This window comes from Pagrus major, chromosome 7, assembly GCF_040436345.1.
Source record: "Pagrus major chromosome 7, Pma_NU_1.0".
NCBI classification, from domain to species: Eukaryota; Metazoa; Chordata; class Actinopteri; order Spariformes; family Sparidae; genus Pagrus; species Pagrus major.
The window spans coordinates 26,747,805-26,764,600 of NC_133221.1; positions in this window are offsets into that span (position 1 = coordinate 26,747,805).

The window sequence follows — 16,796 nt, forward strand, 5'->3', positions numbered from 1 at the left end:
GTGTATCTCTTTGTTTCTGTCGTGGTGTGTCTGACGGCGTAGATTCCCTACTGTTGATATATAGGGGTTGCAGAATCCTGCATTATGAGGAAGAAAAAGAAAGGAGGCATTGACCAAAAGTAGGAAGAAGGGAAGTGTGCAGGAGAGAAAATCGATGTATACTGCTGAGATGTAAGATGTTCCTTTTTTAAGAACCATATTTTCCATTAATTTCTTCATAGACCATTCAAAAATCCCAGAACTGACTGCAACCTGACTGGCTTGTACCTAAAATCAGAATTAGTTATGTGGATGTAAATAGTTCTGATTTCAGAACATTGGTAAAGACTAGACTTAAATACAAACTAAACTAATGAGTGGATGAGGTGCATCTGGAAAGAGGTGGAGAAACACAGGTGAGAGGAACGAGTGGAGGAAACAAGGAGACAGGGAAGGAGTTGACAAGCTTGAAAAACACAGGTAACAGGGCAGGGCTAATGAGGCTGATGTGTGAGGTGTGTGGAGGGGATATCAGACTGGGGAGGAGCACAGGAACACTAGGAAAACAGGAAGGAAACACAATGCTGGGATCACAGGTGAGCAGGATAAAGGGTGGGAAAACAGATACAACATGAGGAGAGAACCTACAAAATAAAACAGGAAATAACTGAAAAAAAAAAAACCAAACTATGACAAATAGGTGCACATAAAAAAAATCAAGTAATACTAAAACAGTAATGCTTAAACAGGTTTCTGTAAACTCCATCCCATGAAATCTTCCACTTTAAACCAAGCCAATCAGCAGAATGAATGGTAATGTATGTTTCTGCAAACCATGGACGTGTTGACACTTTACAAATATTATAAGTTACAACTTTATGTTTCTTTAAGTTAAATTGTATTTTATTTAATATTGTGACAGACTGTGCTTATGCTCTTGTTAGATTCAGACACAAAAACCACTTCGGGAAGGTTAGGAAAAGATCATGTTATGGCATAAAAATGCAGGTTTTGGTTGCCACAAATACAGCCGGAGATGTCCAGAGGTCTTATATTCAGACACTGCTCCCCTAATTTCTGTTCATAAGAAATGGACGAAATGTGCTAATTTGGCAGAATGTAGAATTTGTACATGCTCAAGATTGTAAACATCTTTTTGCCCACCATGAAAACAGTTTGGTTCTAAGCTGAAGTAAAATTAAAAAACTGACGTCAGACTAAAATGTCTGGCTTTAGACAAATGACAAGAACACATTTAAATCAAAGTAACTGATAGCATCCTCCACTCTGTTGTACAATCAGAAGGAAGACAGCTACTGCAAGCTAAAGAAACAGACTATCCTCTTCAAAATCAGTGCACTCAGGAAAGGTGGTGAACAATAGTAACAGATGTTTATTCAAACAACCACTTTGTTTGATTGAAAAACATATTCTGCCTCCACTTGGTCCACTCTGGGTGATTTTCTTGGAGAATCTAAAACACATTGAATACAAAACACTGCTTGTCTGCCTGATATGAGCTCCTCCAGCTGCAAAAGCGACTGATGGTTAAAATGCTCAAAATTATGGTTGGTTGCAATAGTTAACTGACAAGTTGTTGATTTCAAAAAATAAAGTCAATGTCTAAGTTTCCTTGTTATGAAAAGATATCTCATTTCAAGCCTGCCGACTTTTCATGTCAAATACACACAGTGGAGCTCTACTAGCTCTAATATTTGAAACAGTGACTGGTCGTGAGGTAGAAAGAGACAGACAAAGAACGTTCGATGACGAGGAGTGGGCTGGCATTTGTGTATATATGAGAATTATCTCTGCTGTAATTGCTTTCTCATTTGAGCATGTAGAACATGTTTCTTCATGCTGGACTTTATAAAGTCATCCATCATTGTCCTTGTAGCACATATTAAATTTTAAAATGAGCATGTGGTGAAGATAGATGCGCATTATGTTAAGTTGGCTACAATTTCCTCCTTTATGTGTCAGGAAGAATATCCAGGAGTGTGTGTGTGTGTGTGTGTGTGTGTGTGTGTGTGTGTGTGTGTGTGTGTGTGTGTGTGTGTGTGTGTGTGTGTGTGTGTGTGTGTGTGTGTGGCGCTCAATCCATTTGCTGGTACTTTAAGTTGCACTTACATCCTGGTGTCTTGGCTCTGTTCTGTCCATGGTCAGTGCTGAAGACCCAGATGATATCTATAGAGTGAAATATAGCTGCAAAGTTAACAGGCTAATTAAGAATCTTTGCTGCTTTGATATTGTTTTTCTTATGATTGCATCATTTCTGATTAAGTAACAGCAAGTTGAAATTATTTAAAAGTAGACTTATTACTCAAAAAAAAATGTTGTGTGCCCGAGAAAAACAGCAGTTAGCTGCTGTCCAGCTTACAGAAGATCATATCTTTTATAAGATATGACATATGAGATGTGACATCAGTCATCACAGATCATAAATTAACATTTTAATGTTAACAATGGCTCACATGAATGAAACAGGTGTTGCTCATAGTGATGGACCACATAATTACCATTCACCCCATCTTGCAATGTTGAAGGAAGTGAAAGGAAATCCCTGTATCTTTCCTTTTATCCACATCTGCACCAGAAGTTAATGGGCTGAGACCCACCCGCCATCCAAGTTTAGTAGTTTTTGTGTAATCCTACCAACCAACAAACAGACACGGGTTAAAACATAACCTCATTGCCCAGCATGAACAGCGTGCAGAAAAAGAAGGCAGCTTGTGAATATCATGGCACATTGAGCGCTAAAGAGCCAGATATTTCCCTCAGGAAAAGGGGAAGACCAAAAACAGAGCCTGAATTAGTGAGTACTGGATTTACATTGATAAGATGAACAGAAACACATATGAGACCATCCTGCGATGTGATCACACCAGACCTAATGTCAAATCAGTGTGTATGGTGAAATACAACTCATGACATGAGGGAAGTGAGTTTGGTGACAGATTTATTCAGTATGCCTGACCATCTACACATGATCAGCTTTTAGCCTATGTTAGCATTGACATGTTTATGTGTTTCTGAAATATAATTATTCTTATATGATTTTATACAAAGACCCATCAAACATGGTACTACTACTACCTCTCAGTGGTGCAACATTGGTTTGAAAAGTGACTTTGAAAAGTGGTATAGTTTTGTGACTTCTCTGCCAGGAAAGTGGTAAATATACATCTGATAAAGCCGTCTTATTCTCTGAATATTAACCAATAAGCCTACTGAACATCACACTCTGTGGTATTCAATAAGGGGTACAAGCTTTACTTTAAAGCAAGGGTGGATATTTCATTTTACTGTTGGGGAAGGCATATAAACAGAAAAAATATCTCAAGAGCTAATCCTGAAGGGGACTGTTGGTGTTGTTGTTGTGGGTTCACGCCCTCTGCAGCCTGCTTTCGTCTACCTTGTACATGAGTCTCCTAACATGGAGCAGCAGACTGGTGACTCAGGTGTTACTGTGGAACAAGCTTCCTGTACAGTCATCATCTATAGAGCATTTAAAAGCTTATTCAGTTCAGATAAAAACAGACGGGGTCAAGGGCTGATCTGAGGAATACAGTAATATTTGTCATGTAAGATCTTTCAAAAACATACTGCTATACTTTTCGATAGAATTTCTGTCGCTAATTAGGACCCTAATTTTCTTTCTCATTATCACTGTATGATACCCTGTGTTGTATTGACATGCATGTTGTATTATAAAGTGCTTTTGACAGCTTCTCAGCTCCATAAATAGAAGCAGCTCTTGGCAGGTACAGTAAAGCAGGGAGGAGGATGCTGGATGCAGACTGAGGCACAGAGTGACAGAACTGAAGAGAGTTCTGGGGTACTGAGGGCTTCTAAGAGAGCAAGAATAGTAAGATGAATGGTCAACCATTGAGGATATATTTAGTAGTTTTCATTCGTGGAAAAAATGACCAAATTATTGTTTTCCAGAGTGTTTCTTATGTGGATTCAACTTGACAATGACAAAATTGGAATGTTATTCCAACTAAAAACCTGGAACAACATACAACATGCAACCACTATCAACTGACAACCATGTTTCCAATTGACACACACACACACACACACACACAGTATATGGAATCTTCTCCCTCATCCATCCTAATACTTCACATACCTCTGTGTTTGTGTCAACAGTGGGTGAGCTGAGGTGGTAAATGATGACATTATGTATCAGCAGCTCAGCCCACATGATAAACGAGCTGAAGCTGTAACACAAAGCGGCTGTCAAAAGAGAAACTTATACTTTCACGAGCACTCAACTTTCACCACTGAAGTAAGAGAGATATCCGTCTCCATCAACACAATGCACTTTATGCATGGAAATGTAGTTTAAAACTAAAGCAAGACCAACTATCAGACAGAGAGCGAGACGAACTTTACAGGTGGCACAACTGCAACAAAGACATCCCCATGAGTTCAAAATGTTTCAACTTTAGCCAAAAAAAGTCAGACTTATCCCGGGAATCGACTTCATAGGCGTTCTGAGATCTGAGATCTGTCAGTGGCTGAGAAGAACATAAACACACACCAAGTCAAACTTCCATCCAAGTTTCGGATAAACTGATTTTTTTAGAATACCTGCAAAAGAAAATGTGAGTTAATGTGGAGTTCCATCACCAAGCGTCATGTGAATACTCAAAGTCAGGTGCATCAAAACAAACAGCTGGCAGCGCTAATTCTTCTGTCAAGTGCACGGTGCAAAGAGAAAGTGTAATTAAAAGTGCCAGTTAATCCTCAAAAGCAGGGCTGAAATAAATGAATAGATTATGTTGTAGACTGTATTTGGTGGTCCTCCTTACACCCACATTCTGATATCTGGTAAACAAACAAGATGACTTAACTGCCATGTGATTATTATTATGCTAATTAATAAAGTTTACCATATGGCTTTACTATTTATATTCAGATATTCATACACAATTGGATATTCATGTAAAAGTATAGCCATATATAATGTATTTCATTTATATGCATTACTTTTATATTTTAATACATATCTTTACTTATTTAGATTTCAGTATTTAGAGGTGCAATGTGTAACATATGGCCATCTATTAAATTCATGCTCCAAACAAATAGGAGGCACAATATCACCAGAGTAACCGCTAACTGCTGCTAAACTGTAGCTGCCTTTAGAAAGTTAGCTCAGTTAGCCATGCAGCTAGCGGTCCTATCTTAGATACTGTACTCTGCACAGAAGGGGAGCTCAGAGCAGTAGGGGTGTGTTGGTATTGTTAACACTACCAGCCCAAGACCTTTGGACCGCTGGGTGGAGAAGGTTTTAAGGTCCAAGGGAGATGTCTTTGACATAACACCAAAACTGTTATTTAATATTTAAAAATTCTTACATATTGCACCTTTAAATGTAAATTAGACATGCTATTTCTTGAATTTTAGATGAGGTGAAACCACTACTACAATACTTTTTCTGGCACACTGAAGCTTATGTGTGTAAATAAATATATTGTAAACATTGACATCAAGTTTAACCCTCTAGGCGCCAAAGTCGCATTATTGCGACAGGCAACATTGCTCATTAAAACAGCCTGTATCTTTAAATCTACTGCCTTGTGCTGTTACTGCTTGCTACCACTAGATAGCCAATAGATTCAGCTTCAATCCTGACGTCATTTGGGGGTGTGTTTCTATGCAAAATACCTGAGAAAAAAAAGTTTGAAACCCGACACCGGCTGTCGGAGCGGCAGCGGCTAAGCGGGCAGAGTGGGAGAGGAGAGAGCCGCGGAGCGGTGGCAGAAGTGTGCTGGACAGATCGAGAGACAGACAGCGATTTTTGTAATAAAAAACAAAATGCCCAAAAGACTTTACAGTGTGGATGAGGTACTTGCACAGATCTTTGCTGATCGCGATTCAGAGGGGGACGATTTGCCCTCTGATGACGATCGCTCGTCAGAGACGAGTGACGGACGATGCTGCAGCTGCGCACACTGTCACACAAGCAGCACACGCTGATCACGGAGAGAGTTTTCTTTTCTTTTTACGAGTTAGATTAGGACATTTACTCCTATCAGATTCCTGTTCATTTACTCTGAGGATGAGAGGATGAAAAAAAAAAAATCTACTGTGTAAATATGTTCAGAATTCCGTTTTACTGACTTTTACCTGGTGACATACAAATTAGATTAGTAAATTTACTCCAATCAAACTCCTGTTCCTTTATTTTGAGGATGAGATGACAATATAAATATTTTTTTTCTGTGTAAATATGTTCAAAAATCAGTTTTACTGAAAGTTACTTTCAGTCACCTGGTGACGTCACAATATGCAAATTAGATGATTAAATTTACTCCCATCACAAACTTTAGGTCATTATGAATATTTTTCTCATTTACACTATGAATTTATCTCTCATCACTTCCAAGCTACAGCCTTTTGAAATCTTACAATCCAAACGGAATATTTTCCTAAATAAACTCTGGCGCCTAGTGACATTTTTTAGATTTGATTTTTTTTTTTATATTTTGAAATATATGTTAAACAATATTTAGTGTAGGCACTTTATGTTCCTTTCCCTTTGTCCGGCACCCAACTAGCAAGGAGGCCCCAGGCATGTGCTTTGATTCAGCTCAATTTAAAAGTCTGTCTGGACATGATGGAAATAAAATGGGTGTTTCATGTGTTCATTTGAGAAACATTCAGGAGACATTTCAGTCACGTGTAATTATTTATTTCCATTGCGCTTGATTACATTTTGCTTTTATCTGCATAACGTTTACAATGACAATGCTAATATGCTAATGTTTTGCAGATGTTTAGCATGTTCTCTATTTTGGTTAAGCATGTTAAAATGCCAACCTTTGCTAATTAGCACTGAACACAAATTGCAACTGAGGCTGAGAAGAATGTCATCATAGTTTCGCAGTAGTCATAAATCAAAGTAATGGACAAATTAATTATTTGACCTGATGAGGTAACCCGGCTCATGCCCAATGATAGCTGGGATGAGCTCCATCTCCCCACGATCCTCCAAAGGATAAGCGCTTAAAGATAACGATGGATGGATAGTCAAGCTATCCTAAAACCTACAGGACATGATATTATCAAGTTGTTCTGTTTTATAACTCTCTTTGTTGTGAAGCTGTGTGCTGTGTGTCAGCAGTGACACGCCTCATTTTGAGCTGGTTGGATTCAAATATTAATCATAATGACACATCAGCAAATCGGACTGTCTATCAGCAGCCATTGTCATTATGCAGTCTTTAGTCTTTACACATGTAGAGTGATGTAGGGTGTTACCTGCAAAGTGGGATTATGCTGGAAGGGGCAAAAAGTAAAGCACCAAGAGGCAAAAGCTCTTCAAACATCAGTATTGTGGAGTGGATTGTTTTGATTTGTGAGTATTATTTTTTTCTGATGTTCAATATGAAAAGCATCGGAGGTAAACATTTCATTTCCAACCACGGGCATATTGTGGTGTACAAGTGCTTTTCTCCTTTGTCCCCTCATTTCACCGTCCACAAGGAGCCGTAACTACAGCAATAACAGCATCAACGCAGCCTTTTCCGTGTGTTCATAACCTCTCTTTGACTCCTCTCCCAGAAATAAAATGAAGAACTTTTAAAAGCATGGCAGCATTTGTGCCGATCAGTTGCGCACAGCTAAAGACAAACATCAAACACTGTATGAATTCAATTATTTCCGAAACAAAATTCCAATTACCTCCCTTGAATTTACATAACTTCAATATAAACCCTTCCCTGTTGCCTTATCTTATTTTCCCTCGCTCCTTCCTTTGTTTGTAAGAGTATCGACTTTAATTCTCTTTGGTATGGTGACTTTTGGCAGAAAATTAAACTTCATATTTTCTCTCTCTTCCTCTTTGTCTCCCTCCGTGTGCCTCCCTTTTTCCACCCTCTTGCTGGTATCGAAATGCGTGCAGCGTGAAATTAAAGCCAATGCATTTCTGACTCCGAAATAAATTTGCCCCTCTGATGAGGTTGGAGTTGGTCCAAGGCTCTGCGATGAAAACACTTTTTACACTTATTTTCCTTCACGGTGGAATTATCCAATGCTTATTATTGTTCGGCATACATGACTCTTTCCTCTGGGAATGCGGCTGCTACGCTGGAAAGAGCTCACTGTTTTCTCTGACACTTTATTAATTTTTCTGTTTTTGTGCACAGTCAGAGTCTCAAAGGATCATTGTTTTTCTTCAAATTTTAACCGATTTTCCTTGGTACGGGTAAAGTATTTGATCTGATCATGTCATTTAGAGGCCTTAATGTGGCCCGCAGTCTCAGGTATTGGTATAATCAGTAGATAAAACAGAGATAAAGAAAAAGCATGAAACATTTAAAGAAGTAATATGTAAGAATTCTACATTTAAATATCAAAAAACAAGTAATTATTTCTTATTTTGTTGAGTTGTGTACTTACAAATCTCCATAACATTTCCAACATGTTCAGAGCCAGAGAAAAATGCCTGTCACAGGAAGCTGGCGTACGTGACTAAATGTAACATGAACAAAATTTTAAAACATTACCTCGTCCATGAACATTTGTGCCTGAGTCACGTCAGATACATTTTTATCAGGCATTCTGATTTCTTACTCTGAATTCCAATTACCCCGTCTGAACTTACTTGACCTCATTATAAACCAAAAAGATGTAATGCGCAGATGTTTAGTGTGTCTAGCTGAAGCTAATTTGCAGCCAACATCTTTCGTTAGGCTTTTAAATTTAGGTTAAATCAACTAAGCAAACAAACAGATCAAACAGATTCATCATAAAAACAACAGAGCAGATGTAACAGACTGTGTGTATGTGTATGTGCAAAAGTTGTTCCGCTCGGCTCGCATAGTTTCTCCGCCATTACATTTTAGATTACATTTATATTACGAGTTTATATCAATTCATTATATCTGGGACAAGGCCATTTGTCAAGTTAAATATGCTTTTTATTAAATGGAAACTTTTTAAAAGTTGTCAATTTGTCACTTCTTTTTCGAGGCCAACATGAATTCACGTAGCTCAAACTTCAAATAAAGAGAGAAAAGTGAAAGCAAAGCTGATTTTAAGACACAATTGAAGCATCATTCAGTGAACTTGCATTGCAGCAATCTTGCCCTGAGCCTTCGTGACTACTTTTACAGCTTCTTCTGTGGTGCAAAGAGCTGTAACTGTCAATGTAGGAATTAAAGATTGCAGTTTAAGAAATTAAGTAATCAAAATATTTTTTGCCTGTAGCTCACAACTTATCCGGGCTTCTATGATTAAAGAGTTTACTTCTAATTAATGGTTGGCCTAAAGCAGCGGTGCCCACACTTTTTTGGCTTGCGAGCTGCTCTTAAAATGACCAGGTCAAAATGATCTACCTACAAAAAAATACTAAACATCTATTTATTTACACATATACTGAGTATACTTTATATAACACAATGCATAACTGATATTGAGAGAGTAATGTAACCCTTGGTATTGAACATACAAATTGACAGCAGTAATGCACATAGGTGACAAACAGTGATGTCCAATATTGCACACAAGCGACAGGAGTAATTGGAACATTCAATATATTTATGTGTGTGTGTGTGTGTGTGTGTGTGTGTGTGTGTGTGTGTGTGTGTGTGTGTGTGTGTGTGTGTGTGTGTGTGTGTGTGTGTGTGTGTGAGTGTGCCTGAGGTTTCCAGGTAACAGTAGTAGGTGGCTATAGCTCGCAGGTCCTCCGTGGGGTCACTAAGTGGACAGCCGGGAGGGGAGTGGGCCCGGGGTGGCAGTAGGGTCCGAGGACATCAAATGACTGCTGTCCGATTAACTGTGATTTTAGTTCCCTAACTTTTCTCTTTCTCAGCTCGCATTTCGGAGGGAAGTCAGTGTTGTACTTTTTATGAACAGTTCGAAAGTGCCTCTCCACATTTCCCTTCTTTGGAATAGCAATGATAGATTGACATATCAGACTAACGCACTTCGAATATGACATGGTGGAAAAAAAAGTCCTTCTCCCATTCCGCATGGAAGTGGTAAGTTTTTGGTTTCTTACTTGGTCCAGCTGCCCCAATCATTTTTTATATCCCTTCTTTAGTAAATATACATTTGAAGCCGCTAACCAGGTCACTTAGCTCGCTTGAGTTTTGCAGTAGTTAGCGCATTTGAGCATGCATGGTGACCTGTGACCCGTGACGCGTGACCCGTACAACAAGAGATCTCAGACTGGCCGCCCTGTATGTCAATCAGTTGGCATAGATTCGATTTCGCTTTTCGGAGATTCATTCATTCATTCATTTTTTTTCCTGACGCTTAATCTAAAAAAAACTTGAATGTCACGCGATCTACCCACACTACCTTTGCGATCTACTGGTCGATTACGATCGACGTATTGGGCACCCCTGGCTTAAAGCATGTGACCCCTGTTTTGCTTCTTCTTGCATGTAATAAGATGCAAGTGGCCTTAAGCTGCAAACTATGACACTCCAGCTACCCCTAACCTCAGTTTTGCATGTGAAAGGGCTCCGTTGTCAAGCAATAATATGTATTATACACTGTCTGGTTAGACTTTCAAAATAAAGCTTGCTGACAAACAGTACAAATTATGACAAAGTCTGCGTTTTTGAATGTCATTTACATTGTCAAATGGGTGCTGTTTGGTTAGGTTTAGACACAGAAATGACTTGGTTTTAACCCGTCATAAAGTATTTCCTCCTTCTTCTGTTGTCAGGACATGAATATAGCATCAATATGACTGTATAATAATAAGAGCATGTTCTGATGCTCAGTTCTTCTAGTTGACATTATTAGAACTGAGACAGCAGACTGAAATCATTCTTTCATCACTTGTCCTTAAATGACATCAGCTCACACAGGGCAGCAACAGATGCAATATCAGCCCCTTATGCAATAACTTACTGTTTGAAAAATATGAAAGTTGTGACAAAGTTCCAGTATTACATTTTAGCTATTGAATTTCCCAGCATTGCTGCCCCAGAGGCAGCCCGAGTAATCGATCAGTTTTGATAGTCTAATAGCACATCCAAAGCAGCAGCTCAATGATGATATATCCTGGTTCGAGTATGACCAAAAAGGAGCTGAAAGGAAATGAAAATTACTTTGTATCATATAAAATATTGATTATTACAACATACTATTCCGTTTTCTGGCGTCTTAGGGCTACTCAGCCTCTTGAAAGTGAAGTAGGAGAGTGTGAATTATAGCCAGTACTTTTCTATTCATTACTTTGTTCCTTATAGCCCCCAGAGGTATCCTTATTGTTCAATTGGCAAATAACTGTCTTTGAACTTTTTCTCTTCTGCACTCATTCAGAAAAATGGCCCATGGATCATCATTATCAGAAACTGTGAGCCAGGACCATATTTAAAGTTTGAGTTTATTTCCCCTTTAATCTTTGATGATTATGACTCACGCAGCTTCGCTCCAGCACTCCAGTGGTGATTATTCATTCACCGGCCCATTTCTCTCTTGGCTGCGGTTGCTCCCAGTCCAGTCATATTAATCAACCGCCGCTCTAATTGACTGATTAAGTCATGTCTCCAGAAGCCAAAATGGCTGACTGACTCATTAAACTGTGACACATATTCTGGGTGCAAAATGGCTGAATGCAATCCAATTGCATTGACATTTATGGTCACTATGTTTTTTCTCTCTCCTTTTCTTCAAATTTGACATTGAGCACGTACGGCGAGGCATATTCTGTAGGACCTCACATTCACACATTCCTGTGTAATCATGAAACATGCTGAATTGTAAACAAATAATTATACCTTTATTATGCATAATACATTTTCAGAAGAACATGCTGTTTATCTACTGTCACAGACTGAAACACTTTTTGACTATTTGAAAACAGTACAAAGACAACATATTTAATGTTTTACCTCATCAAGTTCATTGATTTTTGGATTGATTTTATATGCTTATTCTGAATTTTATGCTTCAAACAAGCTGGGACAGGGGCAACAACAGACTAGGAGAGTCAGCCTCATCAGAAAAATGACAATATGCTGTAGGTCAATTGTAAAAGCAGCATATAAAGCAAAAGCATACGACTCATATTAACGTTTCTTGTTAGGAAGCGACTTCTAGTGCCCGTTGTAATTATTACAGCAGCAAAGGAGGAAGTCAGGCGAAGTAGTATAAAGAGTGACAAAGTCCACTTAGGGAGGAGTTCACCAAACTGCGACTGTACGATGAAAGTCCGTCATGCCTGTCACTGGTATGCTGCAACGGTCATGCTGTGTTGGGAGCAGTGATATATGTTTTGGAGGTCACTGGTAACTGACCTATTCAGTCGTCTAGGTATGAGGATGTGTTTGGGGAAAGCTCACAACCTCAACACCTGTTTGGAGCGGTTAAACAGGTAAACAGGTTTGTTGATAACAAGTGACGAAAAGGGGCATCCTCAAAAAGTCATTCACAACAAAGGATGGAGTGAGGTTCACCACTTTGTGAAACACATGATTGCATAAATTACATTACTACGGGGGTTTGGAACGCTTCTTAAAACGTTGTTGGTGAACACAGTTCATTTACAAAGGATTGCAAAATGTTTCTATTAACATTTACATGGCATCCAATTTGGGTGGGAATTGGGGTTGTGTAAAAAAAAAAAAGACACTTACATGCAGTCTTTTCATAAAAGCTTCTATAATAACTTTTTTAAATGGTTTTAAATGCTTTGATCCAAATTACTAGCCCCAATAGCTGCATGGTTCCAGCCGTGTTGATCTGTTAGTCTGTTGGTCCTTTGGTTCAGACTGAAATATCTCAACAACTGTTGTGGCAAATAGACTTGCATTTATATAGTTTACAAAATTTGTATCATTATCTAATGTATATAATACAGTACAGACGTGGTCAACATGCTAAACATACTTGTTAAACGTCAGCTTGCTGACAGTAGCATTTAGCACCAAAGCACCACTGTGCCTAACTACATACCTGCATAGCTGTAGACTTTTTATTCTGATTGATGTTTACATGACTAAACAACGTCTGAATTAAATAGTACAATGATAACACACTCTCTGACACTCTAACAGTCACAAAACCTAATTTTATTTTTCCTGCAGGCACCCAGCAAAAGTAAGTCTATAATTTATTTCAGGGCCAGAACTATAACTATAATGCCTGACAGGATTATGTTGATACATATATCCTCGACATTTTATCACATTTCACAAGATTTAGTTGGACTCCCCCTTGTCTGTTCACTGTGTCTAAGCAAACACAAAATGACCTATGGCAAAATTAGCGATATGTTTTCCTGAGCCTTTCCTGAGTCCCAGAATGAGAATGAATTTGTCATATGGGTCCCAAGCTGAGAAATAAGGCCTGCATTAGAGAGCAAATGTGTTATCGGTGGGCTGCCAAGTGCCTGTGCAAGAACCTGCTGGGGCCAATTCATTTATATTAGGATGCCCCATGGGCAGCAATGGTAAGAGTTTGTCTACGGGAAAATACAGTGACCGGGGACATCCATCTGCTCCGAGCTAATGAGCCAGTGCTGTGTGCCGAGTATTGGTCATATTAGAAGACACTCACACACTTTCTTGCTCATGCACTCATGAACATACACACTACACACAGGGCAGAGAATCACGCCAAAATTAAACAAACCTTGAATAAAAGTATGGATTTCTCTGGGTTTAAGCAGTGTTGGAAACATTTGGGATCATTTGGAATTCAATGTGAAACATTACATATCTTTAAATATTGTATTTTCTGAAACATATGCAGTGTTTTCTGAAACTTTATTTTCTTGATTGTCATATTTTCTGAAATGTTTTATTAAATGTTAACATTCTGGTTTTTGGGGGGTTTTTTTGTGGGGGGGTTTTCTGACATGTCCTGCTTTGTGTTATGTTGTGTACACACACACATTTTTTGTCAAACACACATGAACACATGAGAATGTCCACAGAAAAACAAACCACGTAGGTTGTAGGACAATGCAAGCAACTTATTACAACCACTAATGCGGTTTGTTGTAAGGCAGCAACCTCTAGTGGCTGAAGTAATTATTACAGCTGCAAAGGAGGAAGCAAGGGAGGAGTGTATGAAGAGTGAAAGGTCCGTAAGAGGGAGGAGGATGGGAACGGATGGTGGGGTTAAACAAGCACAGGACTCTCATTCAGGAGACCACTGTTTATCTCCAGTGTGAAACCGGAAGTCAACGGTGACTTCTTTTAACTTACTAACGTATAAAAGTAACGTCAACGTATGTATCGTAGTTATCTTTGTAACGTAAGTTTTCAGAAGTAAGTTGTTTTCACCCCAAACGATGATGTTTTCCTAAATCTTACCAAGTAGATTTCTTGCCATTGCCAGATTGCCAGATTGAACCAAACTGCGACCATACAATGACCACTGTGAACAGTCATGTTGTTTTGAGAACGGTGATACATGTCGTTTTTGGAGACGCTGACAATCAACCAATTCAGTCTTTTAGGTGTGAGTTACAACATGAACACACACACAAACAGGATAAAGAAGCATATAAAACAGATACAATCTTCACACACTAAATACACTGCAGAACACACATGAATGGATATGCAGGCATTCATGAACATGCAGCACCACAAACAGAAGCAAACAAAGGCACTCATACACACTCAGACACAAACACACGCGGCCACATTGTCCTTCAGCGGTAATGAAACCCACTCTGATCAATGGTGAAAGACAGGCCAGTGGAGCAGCGATTTAGCCACTACAGCAAACAAATAGCCTGGCTGACCAATGCACCTCGGGCAATTGTGGGCTACATCACAGAGCAGCATTAGCCAGCGTTGCTAATGAGCTATTACAGCAGTGACCTTCGGGACAAACTCATTACCAGGTGACAATAGACGGCAGACAGAAGCTAGATTCATTATCATAATTATCAACGCCGCCTTTATTGCAGCTCGCCGGGGTTGCTGGTCGAGGTGCATGCTGTGTGTGTGTGTGTGTGTGTGTGTGCGTGCGTGTGTGTGTGTATGTGAATGAAAGCACAAGACAGAGAGCATTACAAGCAGTTATAGACCATTACAATACTGTGAAAAATTATCTCCTCGCCTGTACGATGGCTCGCAGCATTTTTACTAGAATTCTCTCATATTTTATCCACTGTAATAAGGAAGCCTGCACTTTCAAATAATATTTGGTCGAGTCCATTTTCCCCCTGTAGAATTTTGAATGAATCTTTTTTTACCACCATGGGTTGAAGCTCTAGCTTTAAATCTGGCGAATAGGCCCATTACAAATCCTGTCTCAGCTTGCTCACACGAGTTTGACGATGGACGGCCACTTCAGGGCTTTGCAGCTGTTCCGTCTGTTCAGTGGAATCCATCAAACTCCTATCTATCAATCTGCTCCCTCGCTGCTCCCTCTCTTGTCGATTTGCAGCAGGAAGTTTACAAACTTCTGCGTCTCAGGCTGCAAAACAGAGGGAGGAGTGGATTGGCAGGATGAAGTGGAACGAAAAGTTGTAATTAAAACACCTCCTTTCAACAGTACAAGGTTACAAGGTCGATTTATTGTCATTTTTAAAACACAAGGGTTTAAAAACAAAACCATGTTTAAGTCATTTGTGCGTCTATTTTAGAAAATGGAGTGTTGATGATGACTTATGGCATTCACAGCCTGAGGAATGAAGCTGTTCTATAGTCTGGTGGTATGGCAGGGGATACTTCTGTATCAGACAGCAGGAGTGACGGCATATCACTGATGCTCTGTAGATGGGTACCAGTGATGTTCTGGGTGGTTTTAATCACCTGTAGAGCCTCGCTGTCCTGGGCCGTGCACGAACCATGCCAGTTTGTGATGTTTCCAGTCAGGATGCTTTTTATCGCTCCTCTGTAAAAGTTCACCATAATTCAGCTCTGGAATTCAGCCTTTAGCCCCTAAGTTTCTGGTGGTGACGACCAAGATATGTTCTCAGTGATGGTAATTCCAAGGAACCTTAAACTGTTCAACCTGCTTCATCTCAGTGTGAAGATTTCCAAACAGCCTCACAGGTGATGCTGAGCTGAAGTCAATCATTCCGATGTAGGTATTGTTATTCTCCAGGTGTCTGAAGACTGAGTGAAGGACAGTAGATATGACATTCTTTGTGGATCTTTTGGTTCTGAAAGCTGGTGAAAGTCCAGGCTGGCAGGGATGTAATTAGTGATGATGTGACTTGGTGAACTGTCATTGTAAAGCTATGGGTTTTTTATATCTGTACCCACATCAGAATTCAAGTTTTACCTGCTGTTTTTAATCAAGAAACTAAAAAGCATCAATCCCCAATGTCAACTTTTAAGCCATTATTCATGTTACTGACTTATCAAGGAGAATAAATGAAGTGATCGATAGTTTTTGGACAGCTACGTCTTCAGGTTAATATTAAAAGAGGGTGACACCAAAAATTCTGACGTATCATTTTTTGGCATTAAAAATGTTCAGGAGGATGAATGTAGATGGAGGAGGAACAATAGATGAAGCGGGATAGGACAAAGGCACTGAAGGGCAGAGAGAGGACATGACAAAAGGTGATTGATGCAAAAACAGAGGTGGAGCCAAACAAGTCTCACAGCGGTGGCCGGACTTAGACCAGTTTTCTCTTTGGGGTGGCACAGAAATCTGTCTCTTTCTGCATGATGCAGTGCTGCAGGCTCAACAGTCATTTCAGGTCACTCAGCAAAAAAATGAGTGCTAAATGAGCACCAAACTTAGAGTACTTGTACAGCATTAGGATTCATGCACAATTGGGATTTTCTTTTTATGACATGACATGATAGCGGCCTTTTGACAGGAGGTTAAAGGCCAATATGGGACAATTCAGCATTACCCCAGACGAA